Source organism: Bactrocera oleae, chromosome 4, assembly GCF_042242935.1.
Source record: "Bactrocera oleae isolate idBacOlea1 chromosome 4, idBacOlea1, whole genome shotgun sequence".
Taxonomy (NCBI): domain Eukaryota; kingdom Metazoa; phylum Arthropoda; class Insecta; order Diptera; family Tephritidae; genus Bactrocera; species Bactrocera oleae.
The window spans coordinates 13655307-13668479 of record NC_091538.1 but is presented as its reverse complement, the minus strand read 5'-3'; the positions used below and the strand labels follow the sequence as shown (position 1 = coordinate 13668479).

Sequence of the window (13173 nt, the reverse complement as noted above, 5' to 3'; positions counted from 1 at the left end):
GAAATAGTCTGCTCACTGCTGCTGCTTTTCTTATGAGTTTTTTTTTTTTCTACACATTTTCCCATCAGCTCATCAGCGAGGGTGGCTACTGTGCGACAAGTGCATGCACATTTCATTTTTATTTTTATTTTCATTTTTATTTTCATTTTTGTTCTTGCTTTTTCACTTTCCGAGTGCGCAAATCCCACTCTCAGTGCAGCGCTGTCTTCGAGATATTTGAAATTTCCGCGAAGTCAGTCAGTCAAATAGTGATGCAAGGAGCTCTATGACAGCGCCAGCGTTTCCACAAGCAATCTTGGTGCGATCATAGCGATCAGTTTGAGATAAGCGTTCTTACAATACGGGCGCTCGATCGTTCATTCCGACATTGAATGAGTACATTTTCAGATACATACAAGTAGATATTTGCAAGATTTCTGTCTTTCCTTGGACGGTCTTTTTTGTGTTGAAGCAATTTGAATTCTTACGCATATTTCGCGTGATTTAATTTTAAATACAATTGTGGGCATTGTTAAAGTGTATTAACATATTTGTAGTGTTTTTGTTGTTATTTCATTGATGTGAGCGCGTATGTGTGGGTGGGTGTTCGTGCGTGGATTTGAATTAAATTAACTCGCCGGCTGCGATTTCAGGCGGACGGTGCGCTGCGTTTGCCGCAAGTGCCTCGAAAAAATGTACGTCGAGTGAAAAAAGTTCTAGCGCCTGTGGAAATATACAAACTACATACGTACGTACAAAAAAGTCCATTAATGTGAGTTTCGTACAAACATTTGTAATAAACTGTTCAAGTGTCCAAATAAAGATCGCCAGTTGCCGCCGCTTAACACAACAACCATCGCTTTTATTTCATTCGTTTATAGGGGTAAGTGACGAAGCGCGCTAAATTCGCTTAATTGTATTATCATTTACGCTCTGAAATTTCAACCTCCGAAAACAACAAGAAAAAAGTAAATAAAGCTGCGAATTTTCGGCAATTCTCAAATGAACCTTGAGCGACAAGGAAGTAATGAGTGTGTGACATTTATGTTTTATGCGCAGATGTTTGTATATATTTTTAAATATGCAAATTGCAAATTGCTGTCTGTTTGTTTTGCTGGAATTCTTATTTTTAAATTTTTAATGTATTATTGCGAATTATTTTTGGACCAAATCAATTGACTTTTGTAGGTGACAAGAGATCTGTAAGAAAAATCAGCACAATCAGTATTGCCTTAAAGTCAACGAAATTTTGTCATTTATTTTGTTACTGCTTTAATTATTTGACTACTTTATTAATGGGGGTCAAACCCCACCAAATACGAAGAATGATACTCGTAGTTCGGTAATAATAAAAGATTGACGAACAATTTACCACATATCAAAGCAAATATCAGTGAAATAAGGAAAGTTGGTTAGTTTACAATTTCTGACGCGTCGAGAAAGTTCGTTGCTTCATTTTAACCTCCATGAGTAAAATTTTTCTGTACAACAAACCAAAAAAAAAATTCTGAATCCATTCTTGATTTATATAAACCATTACCTTTGGAATCCACCAAATTGAGGTTTTCCTCTAACAGCCATTACTATAAGCAGCTTTTGAAGAGGCTAAGCGTTGCTTATGTGCCTGGATAACCAAATGATGTTCACTGAAGCCCCGCTATAAGCGTATTTTTAGCCTCAGTACATAACATTTTCCAGTAGAACTTGTTGTTGACATCATAAAGAAGACTTAGTTAAGCTAAATCGAACCACAAATCAGCTAGGAGATGTTTTAGGTTATGATTACACTGAAGCAACATTACTTATAAGTAGTCCTTTTCAAACCGTTTCACATACTGGCTACAAGTCAATTATAGACTTAAAATGCGCCAATCATGAATCTTTTTAAATCTCTTTAAAAACCATGTTCTCATCCAAACGACAGCATCTCAAGGCAAAAGGTCTTAAACGTTTTGTGTCTTCCAGCTATATTCAGTTTAAAAAAATGTATACTTATGTATACAAATCGTAAACTGAAGCTGCATATGTACAAATACAAAATATAAAAACTTGAATAGCCACAAAACCGGCGCCATTTAACTAACATACCACAGATAAGTTTTAGTCAAAGATGTTGTGGCCTAAAGTATACCATGTGTCCAAAGCTCCGCTACCCCTTAAGGTTGAAGTTATTTGTGTTCTAATATTTCAGTATAGTGTACATATAGAATATACAATAGGCGGACACGAAAACAATCTAGGTATTATTATGAAAAATCGCGTCCGTGTTTTACTTAATATATTAAAATCATTCTTAAAAATGTTCGCTTATGACGTCATGAACTAATGTTTTTAGCTGTCAAATACACTCCAAAAGCGTAAAAGAACTATACTGCCGTAATACCTTGCACATTTTTGCTTGGAGAGCGTTCCACTTTGAGAAATTCCACTCTTCACACATAAAAATTACACGAATTTTCGAAATATAATATAAGTTTTATCCACAAATATTTTCATATCAGATGCATTACAGTTTTATTAAACAGTGTATTTATAACAGTTTTTATTTTACCCTGCTGTAGAAATGAGCTATAATTATATATATTTCCACTTCAATCGCTTGAAAACTTGCCGATTTTCCATGTTTTTCGCATTTATATTTTCAAAAGCAAACAAGCCATTTGCAAATGAAACATACATTAGTGCTGTAATAAAAGTAATAATAATAAAAATAGCCACAACCATAATAATTTAAAAGTCATAATTAAATGAAAAGCACGAAAGTGGTGTGGAAAGGCATAGCGCCAAATTGTAAAAAGAAATTTTAGATTTTCAAAACAGACGATTGCGGAAAATCAAGCAATCGGCAAGTGGAAAATAAATTATATTTATATAATATAATATATATGTACCTATATGCATATACAATATATACATGAACATACATTTACGTAGCACAATTTAAAATGATAACGTGGCATATACACCTTTTAAGACAAATTAGGCCGAGTTTCTCTAGTGCCTTCGAGAGCATTTATATCATTTAAAGACTGGATTTTTTCAAATTAAGGTAAAGAAATCAAATGTCGGCAGTAATTATACCGAAATAACGCCATTAAATTACATTCACTTTTGTGAGTTTATAATGTTCCTGAGTTGACTTTTGAACCTATACTGTACAGTGTGTTAATCGCGTACTAAGCTCAAGTAGCTACGCATAAAAAATAATTTTCTTTCTTTTGGATATAGATATGCATTTTATATATCTATATACGTATATATAATGTATACGCACATAGTCCCCGTTCATACATAGTATTGTGGACACAAAGTCATCAACGTCTACGACTTTGCCATTTCGCTTATTTTTAGACGTCAGCACAGACGAAAAATTAAAGACTACACAAGCACACACGGACCATACTCTGTGAAAAATTTTACAAGAAGAATAGCTATTTTTATATGAGCATATTCTACATTTATGTATATAGTGTGTTTATTATTAATGTATAGATTATCGACTAATAGTGCGGAAGTGGCTGATCGTTGCTATTATTTGGTAGTCTCAAAACAGTACACTACTGATGTCACATCTAAGCTCATCTTAAATTCAGCATTTAAGCTTTTACAAAGATCTGCTATACGAAAGGTCGGGCAGCTATCTGGTATACAATTATTATCGTCCTACCGATTAGTTTTATATACACAACACAATCAAATATCGATTTCAATTATTTCCTGTTGTTACAAACAGCCGTTAAGACTCTTTAATTAACTTCGGAGCGCAGAAACCAAATTCCGATTTGAAAATATGATATTCCTCTATATCCGCTTTATTACACTACCGCTCACTCTACTTCTTAATAGGCTCGAAGAAAGGTAGTATTAATGATTCGAACATAAAACAAATAGTAGACATATTTTTTTTTTGTAAGCGAGGGTCAAAAGAACGCGTAACTTAGAATGCCCCACGTTTTTAGCTGTTTGATATTGATGTTTAAGCCAATTTTCGTAGAGAACCTTTGAAAATATCTTAGCAAAAACATTACCTTTCTTGTGCCACTACAACTGAAGTAATTTTTTCGTCGAGAGTTGATTTATTGCCATATTTCTGCTGACAATGGTATCTAACATTATCGTGAAACCGAATGGCGCGGCATTTGAATTATTGTTTAGCGTTAAATTGTCCTTTGTCAATCGTGAAATTCAATTCTGCAGAAACATAGAGTATTACTGGAATTTTATTATATTATATTTGTGATAGATTGTGGCCCGAATAATGAATATCTTATGTATCATAGACATACTAAGTCGTATATACCTAAAGGATATGGTTCGTGTAATGACTTAACCACCTTAGTTGCTAAATATTATAGAATCACTAATTTCGTCAATAGTTTAAACATATTTCCATATGCTTATGGCTGGGTGGTAAAATTCGATGATCCATAAAAGTTAAGGTTCTTAAATTTTTTCATTACCTAAATTCTGATAAATAACAAAAGTAAGCTAAAATTCTTTTAAAAGAAAAAAGCTATTCATATCAGGTTTGATAGATAGGCGTCTCCAGCTATTGTAGTAGGATAATTCGTGGACCCACGAAAATCAGCCAGTTTTCCTAACCTAATCTTACGCAGTGGAGAATTTCGTGCAACAAAACAGCGTAAGCTGTCAGGTAAATTTAGAAAAGAGTTTCAGATTAAGAATATGCTTAGTTTTTTTCTTCACTCGCATATTTTGCCAACTGTAAGTTCACTTTAAAGAGGGTGCCACACTGAGAACAAAACATCTGCATCAGCAACAGCGTTGACAGCGTCGCGAGCAGCGCAGTCAGCCGCAGAATGCAATCGGCTCGCGTCAACCGGCAAACGGTTGCAATCGGCAGCAAGCAGTGATTTGCTAACGTTAGCTAGCTTTGGCAGCTTCACGTATTCCCGTTATGGCGGGCGGTGACACTTCTGCAGAAGTTAAAGCAAATTGGCGTGCATTCACAACAGCAAAAATTGCAGCAACAATCACACACAGTAAAGCAAGCTGCAAGTCAAGAATACAGGCAGCGTTATACAGTTGTGTAGATGCAAGCAAGTTGCGCAGCATAACAGCTATAAATGAGGGTTGTTAATAATATTACTAGAAGAGCAGCAAGCATAAGCGAGTAAGCGAGCCAGTAAAAAGGATTCGGTGGTGCAAGCAACAATTACACACTGAAGCGCACGTCGCGATGTGTAAAAATAAAAACAGTAAAACGAAAAAAACATCTAAACTACGTGATGACTTGTGACCTATGGCAATGCGAAAAAGTGGGCGCTGGAAGGTGTAAGTAGTAATGCAAAATAAGATTAAAGGGTTGAGTAGCAAAAGCCGTGAACTGCTGAGAGTAAGCATTAAATAATAAATGCGAAAAATGCAGCAAACGAAGTTGTTAGAGCGCAACTGTAAAGATGGATTATGAAAAATTAAGAAAAATCAAGAAACATTATTTTTTTTTTGTTTGCCAAAAAATTATCAAGAAATAATCAAATATAATATTAATATTGTAAATCGTTACAATTTTTTTGTTTAAATGGAAAATACTTTATTTAATTTAATTTTTTATTTTCTAATTTGTTTTTTTTTTTTTTGCTTTAAATTAGTATTATTTTATAGTAAACGTAATCAACTTAACAAAAATAAAATAAACTGCAAAAGTTGAAATACTTTCCTGTACTTTCTTTCCTTTTATAATTTTATGCTGCGTGATATTATACTGAAAATCTTTTTTTTTTGCTCCACCTCTAATGCTAAAGAAGTGGTATTTTTATAATAAAACTGAAATGGACGTCAGCATGTGTGAAGGAAAATAATCGAAATTGGGTGCTACGAACAAAATAGAACGTTCATTCGATTTTTAGACCGCCAGATGTCGCTTTCAACTTTTTTGATTTACCTTTTAAACGATCGCAGTCCCGATATGCTGCCGACGACCACTTAAAAAGATATTACAAGGCTTTCTTTGGGGTAATGAGGATGGTGGATAAACCAAAAGGTTTGGAACAGAGGAAATTGAGTAAAAAATAAGGATCATAGCACTTACTCTTGAGATCTAACCTTCAGAAACTTGAAAATGGAATCGGCAGAACATACATAGCATATATGAAAGATTATTAATATATATTGAGCGGTTCTTAGTGTTCGAAACAATAAATAAATCTTCAAACCTAAGGTGTAAAAGCTTTAAAATTTGTATTAAATTAAGCAATGTCTCCAGTGGTATTAAGTAAGCACTAAGTTTGGAGCATAATGTTGGCTTAGTTATTGATGGAATGTAGAAATTAGAGGGAAATATAGATAATTCTAATTCTAGTTTTCGCTTATTGATTAGATTGAGATATTCTATAGGTTGATGACCGTATATTCATGATATAAGAACTAAAAAACGCTTTGAATCGATTTTGTATATTTTTGAAAAGGGCTAGAGGATTATAGCGCTATTATCAATTTCAACGAGTATCCTTAAACTAGCTGTCTTCAATTCGCTAAGCGTTGGAGTAAAGCGAATCGAACAAACTATAACAGCTGTTCAGTCAAACTGACAGGCTTTTGTCGCATGAGCTTTTGTGCTGCCCGTCTTTCTTTGTTAAGCTGCATCATAAGCAAACTTGATGAATCAATTGTAAACAAAAAAAAACATTAACTTCGGTTGCACTGAAGCTATAAATAAAAGAAATTCCATATAAGTACTGGATTTTGATCGGCCACTTTGTATGGCAGCTATATGCTATAGTGAACTGATATCGGCAGCTCCGACAAATAAGCAGCTTCTTGGTGAGAAAAGGACGTACACAAAATTTAAGATCGATATCTCAAAAACTAAGGGACTAGTTCGCGTATATACATAGAGACGCACATGGCAAAATCGGCTCAGATCGTCGTGCTAATCATTTATTTATTAATTTTTTGGTGTCTCCGACGTATACTGCTGAGTGTTACAAACTTCATGGCAAACTTAATATACCCTGTGCAGGATATAAAAATTAGGCGGTGCTTGCTTTTTGACACCTTATATTCCAGCAGGGTTTCAAGAAACAGATACACACACAACAACTACACCTTGGTACTCATAATTATGTTATAAGCTCAATGGCAATGCCAGCAACAGCGTTGGCTGCCTTGTCGTATCCGCAGGATATCAAATATTTCACAAATGAGACTGTTAGCTGCGACTGGTAGCAGCGACTTACACGAGTATACAATTTGTCAAATCCAAATTGAGGGTGGATGTAAATGAGTAGCGAGCATTTTGTGTGAGAGCGTTCATTTTCGCATTTGCTTATGTTTGTTTACATTGAAAACAAATAATTTTGTAGAACAATGCAAACGCAGGAAAGTAAAACAAACAATTGTGAATGCAAGTAAAAAGAAAGAGAAAATACATACACTGAGAAAAATAGTTTTTCATACTAGTTTTCAAATTAAAGGAAGGCATATCTCTCCATGTAGTAAATAACACAGAAATGCTCCCCTGATAGATAATTGGTTTGAGGTTTGCACCGCGACCTAGCGTCTATTGTGCATTCAATTCTCCCCTGACTTTTGACTCAATTTTTTAATAGCCTTTCGATAGCACCATTGATATGCAAGGTTTTCCGGCCGAGCTAATTCACTGGCTTCTTTCAAAAATATTTGATAATTACTTTTTCAATTCAGTTAAACGTACAGTTTCCTGATAATGAAACCTTTTATCCATCCTTGCTTATAGTTCGATTGTAAGTGTAGACTTGTATCCATTACAAATCTGTTGGCGCGTTTAATTTCTATTAACGCCAGCTCAACATTCTCAGCTGGATGTCGAATAGGTGTTAGATGAGATGTATTTTAGCCTTGATCACAGAAATGCGAGGCAATCAAGAAAAAACTGTTGGTATGTTACTACTTCGTCTTCTTCCAAACAGCTTGAGCAGATGGCATCCACTAAAATTTTTAACCTCACCGCGTGGACACCAATAGGACAACTACAATAGGCAGCGCTTAAACTTGTTGTTGTCGTAAACCTCGCTGGTTTTCCTGCGCTTAAATTGGACCAGAAGAATCTTATGAGCGCACAGCACAGCTTTAGCCCAACATGTGCAACTATTCAATGAGAGTACAGCAGAGTTCCAACCTGTTGGCACACCCACGACTGCATGGTTGAGGTTCCCTTCCTTGCCAACTCATCAGTCATATCCAGGAGAAACCCAAAACCCTTGATAGTGGCTTGAGGAGTTCTTTAACTAGCATCGAACCCACGGGCAGTGAGTTCAAGGCTTGTTTTGCCGCTCTTCCTACGGTGTTTGGGGCCCCCAAACCTAATTTTTCCATGAAATTCGCGTTTTTTTTGGAATAATCTCGTAAACAACACTAGCTACAGAAAAAATAACAAAATTGTAGGAAATTTAATTTCCTACAAAAAAGTCTTTGGCACCAAATCGATAATATTAATACTCTTTACTTTAATACAGAAATTTTAAGTTGAATCGAAAAATGCGAATTTCATGGAAAAATTAGGTTTGGGGGCCCGTACTACCCCGCAGGTGCAAGTTATAACTTTACCGCAATGGAGACTTTTGTGAGCGTTCAATTCTGAGGAATACCTAATGACGGGTGAGATAATCCCATTAACTGCCGCTGAGTTATAAAATTAAAAAAAAAATCTAGTTTTACGTGTATTTTATATGGGAAATCTTCACAGGCCTAGGTCTAGTACTTAATATTAAAATTAAAGTCCCAAATTTTTAGGGAATTTTTTTTTGGTATTTCCAAAAAAATTTCACCATGGGATCGAAAAAAAAAATAGTTCAAAAAAAAAAGCAGTCTAGTGTACATAGTCAATTTCCCAATTGAGGCTGACCTCCGGAGCACTAGACAAACTGCTTCTTTAATGGCAGCGCGCTGAGATAGAAAAATGATACAATAGACAGGAAGCCTAAAACTGGTATGAATTGAGAGACAGTAGACTTTTTCATTCCCCTCCCCCCTTCGCTCAAAGGAGACTGGTTAAAAGTAGTTTTGTTGCTTTATTTACTCTGCCTTTCAATTGTTTATAGATTATGATAAAACATATTCTGAGATCTCGACGATTATCTTTTGAGGTCTGAGCACAGGAAAAAGTCGATGACGAGCAGACCAGAAGAGCACGGTGTATCGTAGTACAATTTCTAGAGTTTTGTCATGGTTTTTAAATCTGTGGGAGCTCGCGCAACACCCACTTTTTGCAGAACTTTCTCGTACCCAAAAATTTATGAACGATTTATTCAAGACGTTGCTTTAATAGCAATAAAGTTTGATCCACTTTTTCATCAAAATCATTTGGTGTATTATTTTGTTGTTTTCGTACATAATAGCTGATTTAATATATAGAGTTCGGTACTTATGCCCCATTCGGTATTTGTGATATCTGCAGTTATTCTTGTGTTCGAAATCTCATGTTTCGTTAACACCCAAAATTTTTTTCTATACCTTCTTTTAAAACATATAAACTTGCGTCACTCAAAATGCCGCATATCACGAACTGACCTATTGTCCAAAAGCTGTTAAATTTCTGCGTGTGGTTTCTGAAGCTTAAATATACATAACTACAAAATATGTGATTTTAATTCTAGTCATTATTCAGCAACATTACTAACTTTTCACTCTAACAGAGAACACAAAAATTAAGGGTGCAACTTAAATTTAAAATTTTGCCACATTCATTGTCAAAAATCTCATTAAAAACTGCATATGAGCATGCATTTTCGTAAAACTAATCGTCAGCACTGCTGTACTCCATGTGCCACTCGATAATTTCCGTTAATTTGCTGCCCATTAGTTTGGAACAGGAAAATTCTCACTTTGCAGCAAATAGCTACGCCAGAAGAAAATGAAAAATAAATGCAATGAATGCAGCAAATAGTGGAAACAAGGAGCTGCAATCAATGAAAATATAATGCAATTGTTGACGGCGGCGCAGCGGCCAACAGCAAAGCGACTGAGCTAGCGCTAGCGTTAATGAGCACGCAGCTGGCAGCGCTCTTGCTGTGATTTTAGCTACATTAAGCCTGTAGCTTAGCGCTCGCAATCAGCCAAATGCAGCGCTGCTTTAAACTGCCGTTATTAGTTATATACCGTTTTCGTTGGCGTCGCCTAACACCATCGCAACGCCAACCGCTGCTGCCAAATATAATTTCGAACTCAACGCACATCGCAATTCGTGTTAGCCGAGTCCGAAAAAAGCAGGCATCGGATGTCGACCATACACACACACACAAACGTATATGTGTACATCGTTTAGCTTGTAGTTATGTGTATGTGTATGGCATGTTTGTCGTGCCAAGCGCCGCGCAGCACAGCATCCTTGCTCGCAGCAGTCAGTCTCATTGTGGAACGCGTCCAATGCGCAGTTAATAAACGAAATTGTTCGCATAATCAGCGCGTTTGCTAGCAAAGCTAGAAAAAAATATTGCAGAAAGTAGAGAAATTTTTTTTGTGCTTTGGAATGGTTGGAAAAAATTTGTGGAAAATTTGAAAATTTCGTGCGATTTTGTAACGCGTGAAAAAGTTGCACAACAAAAATGTGAATGCGTAAGTGCAAAAAGTAAGTACCGCATAGAAAAAATGCGCTGTAAATTGGCAAAAAATGTAATTTGTGAGTATTTAGTACATATAAATGCATATGTTTATATGTGTGTGTGCGCGAAATTCTGGCCAAACAAGCTGTGCTTTGCCAAATGAAAAAAATTATATATCTAAATTTATGCAAAATAATGTCTAACTGTGTACGCTGTGTGTTGATGTGTATTGGTGTGCAGTTAGCATAAGTAAGTAAAAAGAAAAAACAAGAAATAAAAATATGTATACAAAAACACACAGCAACAACAAAAAATATATTTTTCACAACTAATGCTGCTATGTTTTCCTGCGCCGCTACAACTTTTCCAATGCTCCAAACGGCATATACGAGTAACAGTAACGAGAAAAGTATAACTGACTGTATATATGTAGTGGTGCATACTTACATATACACATATATATGTATGTATATACGTTATATTTGCAACATACCTATGACTGACTCTAAATGAGTAGAGAAAAGTACGTTGCGTGGCAGCGCCAACTGTCAGCTACTACGACTACAAGAACAAAAGCAGCAACACTCGTTACTGTGCACTGCTGAAAACACAGCAAACAACAATTTCAACGCCGTCACATAAATTTTGTACAGCTTCAACTTCAACAACAACAACAAACAACAACTGCTGCCTTTCAGCAGCAGCTAAGCAAACTCCAAATGTAGCAGCGTAGCGCAACGCTAGCAGTAACAGCAGCAGCGCAGCAGCTAAAAGTCGTGTTAACTGTGCTTGCAACTCTCAACAGCTACAGCGCGTCTACGTTTCTGCAGAGTTTAGGCATACATAATTGAACGCAACACAAACACATGCACGCTCGCCCCAAAGTATGTATGTAATAATAAGCATAAGTAAGTCTGTGTGGTTGCGCATACGTCGTGTTGTCCGCTGGCGGTGTCTTAGCAGCTTGCGCTCGGCTACTTATACGTCCTGCCTCGTTTTCTGATTTCTCTGCTCATCCAACTCGCTCGTCTGCTCGCCAACAGCGTGCCAGCTTATCTATATTATTCGGCAGTCAGCAGCCTCTTTCGAATTTTTTTTCTATGCTAGTTTGGCTTCCTTTTATCGTTTTTCGTCCACTTTTTTTTTTGTGTCTTCTTCGCTTTTGATTTCGGTTTGTTGGCATCGTGGCGGCATTGTTTTTGTTTTTATTTTCATTCTTTCTTTCTATACATTTTATTGTTGTTATTTTTGGTTGCATAGTGCTCATTTTTGATTTGGCTTCTGTAAGTTTGAGTGCGTTCATTTCGTCGTTTTTCGTTTTCAATTCGTGTTTAGTGTATTGCATGTGCAACACTGCCCATTTAGGAAAAAATTCTACCAAATGTGATTTTTTAGCGTATTCGCTTTCAATTAAAAAGTCAAAACTTTTTCGAACAATTGGTTTTCTTATCACATAGAAAGAAATTTCTACACTTATTCTTGTATCCCTCTCAGAGGTATATAAAGAAGTAGTCTGGAACAAAAAGTTACTAAGTTACTTTCATTCTACAATCCTCCCTTCTTTTCTTTACCTCTTCCTATTCTTCTATATCATATATGTATATCAGTTTGATTACATATTTATAAGTTAGCCTAAGTGTATGTGATATTTCTCAATTGCATTGTATCTGAACCCATCTAAGAAACATCAAATGTACATTTAATACATTGAGCAACCTCAAAAAGACAGTAAAGAATTTTTTTATATAATATATGTGGTTCATTATACCAAGAGATCTAACTTATCTGCAAGCGCTCAAGTTGTTTGCGTTCAAGTGGGTAAAATTAGAGTGCACATCTAGAAAGAAGATCTCAAAATGAGAGCATGAACTCAGCATAACCGAGATACTGAAGCAAAAATAAACTTTTAACCTTGATATCTGGACTTATATGTATATCAACTAATTTCACCTATTGTTGTAGTTAGAGTTAATCCAATTTATTATATAGTTATATGCCGGCTATACTATACGGCTAAATACGATTCCTCGTTATCTTGTATTGTATTAACCAAAACTTTTTCGAATCATTGCGGTATCGCGGACGGCGTTCTAAGTAATCCATATGAGATCCGCTGTTTAGATCGACCTCTCAACCTAACCTAACGTAATATATTTATCTAAAGAGCACCTGGAAGTATATTCCTGATTTGCATTTCATTTCCAAGAAAAGGAGCCGTAATCACGGCCTCTATTATCTCAAACACCATGAATAATAAGTATTGACTCATTGCACGAATTCGAGAACAGAATTCCACAACAGGTTACGAAACTGAAATTTAATCCAAATTTGATCAAAACAGCTAGATACATAACGTCATCTAAATATGCCTGAAACAACACCGAGTCCTTTCTATGGCATGACCTCAATTACAAATCGCTCACTGTTTTATTTTGAAATATTTAACAAAGCAGATTTCCAACATTGGTTAGGCCATCTAAAGATAGACATCGGAAAATTTGCACTTCAGTTGTTTACTAAATAAGATTTTTGAATTGTCCGCGATGTTTGTAACACCCAAAAGAAATCACTGGAGACCGTATAAAATATATACTTAAATGATCAGCGTGACGAGCTGAGTCGATTTAGCCATTGCCGTCTGTATATGCGCGAA

The 13173-nt window shown here is 35.7% G+C and overlaps 1 protein-coding gene across 2 annotated transcripts in view; it reads left to right on the top strand.

Annotated features, from left to right (window-relative positions):
* Positions 1 to 247: 247 nt before the first annotated feature.
* Positions 248 to 13173, top strand: part of Alk (Anaplastic lymphoma kinase) — a 35318-nt gene continuing 22392 nt past the window's right edge. The window contains exon 1 of one of the 2 annotated variants that reach the window (XM_036375246.2): positions 248 to 862. The gene's annotated coding sequence lies outside the window, so the exon portion shown is untranslated. Of the gene's footprint in view, positions 863 to 10340; positions 10547 to 13173 lie in introns of those variants that run through there. The other variant, XM_036375247.2, reaches the window with a different exon arrangement.